The sequence below is a fragment of the Scylla paramamosain genome, chromosome 4, assembly GCF_035594125.1.
Source record: "Scylla paramamosain isolate STU-SP2022 chromosome 4, ASM3559412v1, whole genome shotgun sequence".
Taxonomy (NCBI): domain Eukaryota; kingdom Metazoa; phylum Arthropoda; class Malacostraca; order Decapoda; family Portunidae; genus Scylla; species Scylla paramamosain.
In genome coordinates this window covers 363,764-367,500 of record NC_087154.1, presented here as the reverse complement: position 1 = coordinate 367,500, position 3,737 = coordinate 363,764, and positions in this window count along the sequence as shown.

Below are 3,737 nucleotides of genomic sequence, written 5' to 3'. Positions count from 1 at the left end.
TCAATCTTTTCCTCTTCTTTTTATTTCCTTTATTTTCTTTTTATTTTATTTCTGTAATTCATGTTTTGTTTTTAATCAGATCTCTCTCTCTCTCTCTCTCTCTCTCTCTCTCTCTCTCTGTTAGTTAGATAGTTGGTGATATGCTTCGTAAAATGAGGAAGGAAGGAGAGAGAGAGAGAGAGAGAGAGAGAGAGAGAGAGAGAGAGAGAGAGAGAGAGAGAGAGAGAGAAATAATACAATGAAAGATGAAATAATGAATGAACCAATAAATGAGATACACACACACACACACACACACACACACACACACACACACACACACACACACACACACACACACACACACGAGGACAGACAGGCAAAATACGTAGAGAGAGAGAGAGAGAGAGAGAGAGAGAGAGAGAGAGAGAGAGAGAGAGAGAGAGAGAGAGAGAGAGAGAGAATTAAAAATAAATAAAAGAAAAAAACAAGAATAATGATGATAACTATAATAAAATGAGAGAGAGAGAGAGAGAGAGAGAGAGAGAGAGAGAGAGAGAGAGAGAGAGAGAGAGAGAGAGAGAGAATAAAGAAAAAAAAATAGCCTAACTGTTTACGTTTGGTTAGGTTAGGTAAGGTCAAGCTGAACTTATGAGATCAGCTTGACGTGACAAGATACATTTAAAATTACGATTAATTGACGAGGGTGAACTGTAGCGTCAATAACAGACAGACTGAAGACGTAATAATTCAGTTTAAAAGGTCAAATTAATATCTCTTAATTACAGAAGTTTGCTAATTACTCTCTCTCTCTCTCTCTCTCTCTCTCTCTCTCTCTCTCTCGGTGTTTACAAGAAATCAGCTGTTTTTGTTACAGGGCAAGGCAAAAAGCTTAAACGCACCATAACATTGAATTTTTTTATTATTATTATTATTTTAAGAGGTTTTGCTTGCAGATTGAATAATAATTAGTGGAGAGAAGGATATATTGATTTGGCAATGTGAAGTGGTCGCGAGCAGTGGTTATATAAGTGAATATTACTGTGTTAAAGTGATTACAACAAATTTTGCGTTACCCTGTACAGATGACGATGTCCCTTGGAGTTTCAAATCTTGGCTGAAACTCGTATTTGCGGATTTTCTTTGAATGATAAACCGCTTGTAGATGAATCATGAGCACCATTGCCTGATGTGAGACTGGAGAAAGTATCAGGAATATTATTAATTTCAGTTGATCAAGCATATTATAAATCTTGCCACTGGATCATGTCGGCTAGGCTAGGCTAGGCTACCCTAGACGTGCCTTCTCAATTTTTAAAGTAACCTGATAGATTTTCACGTTTCTTTTAATAGTGTACACAGGGGAATAACTGACGCGTCTACACTATTAAATTCAGTGAAAAATATTCACTATTAACTTTATTACAAGTAGAAATATATACAGCCTTTCCCTTCCTTCCATCTAGCTACCCTCACGATCGCCCTGAACATCACCGCACACATTAATACACATTTCTTGATGATTTTGTTTACTATGATAATTCTGAAGGCATGTATGGATACGTCAACTCTTTCTTTACGTCCACCTGGAAGGAGAATGCAAAAGCTCAACAAATAAGTGAGAAATAGCGTAAAATTCAGTAACTTTTTCTCCGCTCAGGCAACCATGGTGGGCGAAAATAAGATTCAACACAATTTCTCTCTCTCTCTCTCTCTCTCTCTCTCTCTCTCTCTCTCTCTCTCTCTCTCTCTCTCTCTCTCCTGGATTACTGTAGTTGCTTTTAAAGGTTGCTGAGACGTGACGCAATATTTCCAGTCTTCCAGATAATGTACCTCTGGAATCTTGAAAGCACCCTTGAAAATGCGTAAAGATTCTCCCTTAAATTTGTTGATGGAGTCTTGAAACCACCCTGGAAAATGTGTATAATTTCTCGTAGAGGTTCATAAACGTGCAGTTGGTGATATGCTTCGTACAATGAGAGAGAGAGAGAGAGAGAGAGAGAGAGAGAGAGAGAGAGAGAGAGAGAGAGACTGTACATAAACAATTATATCTTTCCACACACACACACACACACGTACGTTTCCCTACGGGCATTCCATCAGTGTGACGTAATGGGATTAACTTAACTCATCCCCAAAACTCCCACAAACTGACTAACTTCTTCCTCTTCTTTGTCATCTACTGTGACACAAGTTAGGGAGGTGAAGAGAGAGAGAGAGAGAGAGAGAGAGGTGAGATGAAGTGAGAATATTCCTATGTATTTTCTGTCATAACACCTCATATCACCTTTTGTCTCCCCTGAACCTCTAAAAATATCAACATTTAGACAAGTTAGGGAGGTGAAGAGAGAGAGAGAGAGGTGAGATGAAGTGACATTATTCCTGTCTCTCTCCCAGCTTAAACTTTCAACAATATTTATAATGAGAAATGTAGACAAGTTAGAGAGGTATAGAGAGATAGAGGTGAGGTGAAATGAGATTATTCTTTTGTTTATTGCCTAACACCTTTCTCTCTCTCCTTCTCTTGGCCTCTGCCTCCTCAAAAACAGCCTATATTAATGAACTGGTGATGGTACAGGCCTATAATACCTTGTAACAACATTTCATCATAAAATCTGCCAATGCTGGTTGAATTATAATCAGTCATTCCTCATGCTAACCTTATTATTATTATTATTATTATTATTATTATTATTATTATTATTATCATGTGATGCAGAATATCATGGTGTTTTGGTTGCAAGAGTCCACGTAAATATAGATTGAGCCATCGTATTCATGTTTTTCATTGTGTGGTGTTGTAAATATACTTTATCTGTAAATAAAAAATGTATCCTATGACATTTGTTTATTTTATTATATGTGTGTTAGGTTAGGTTAGCATAGTCTTTATACAAGCTCTTGGCAGTGCATATATATCACAGACACATTGTTAGTAAATCAATTTGAAGTAGAACCAATTGTTGTGTGTGTGTTACGTTAGCCAATCACACCCTTATCTTTGAAATATTCCTTTGTATATGCTTATGTACCACAGCCAGATACACACTGATTAGGGAGGTGGACAGAATAGTGGTGAAAGACTGAATATACTGCTTGACTCTTGCATTGGGGACGTGGACAGAATAGTGGTGAAAGACTGAATATACTGGTTGACTCTTGCATTGGGGAGGTGGACAGAATAGTGGTGAAACACTGAATATACTGCTTGACTCTTGCATTGGGGAGGTGGACAGAATAGTGGTGAAAGAGTGAATATACTGGTTGACTCTTGCATTGCGGAGGTGGACAGAATAGTGGTGAAAGAGTGAAGATATTGGTTAACTCGTTTTCTATGATTTTATTGGAGTTTTCATTAATTTATGGTTAAATTGTGAGTGATAGGCTAACCCTTTCACTCTTTCAGTCTTCAGTATCATTATAAACAGTCTACTGTGTCTTTCATAACTTCTAATTAATTTTAAGGTTCGCTTATAAACTCAGTCCTCTCGTTTTCTATGCTTTTATTCGAGTTTCCGTCAATTTAAAGGTTTAATTATAAGTGATAGGCTATTTGGCGCGGGGAACCGACTCCCCCTCTCTCTCTCTCTCTCTCTTAACACCTCACAGTGCTTCAAGTGACATATTTTCATTTCTATTCGCTTATAAAGTCAATGTACCCTCGCATTTCCTGCCATATAATTAAAGTATCCGGTTGTACCCCATGGTGAGGGTCCGCTTGTTTCCACCTCCTTCACCGAGGGAGGGAGGCAGACTGC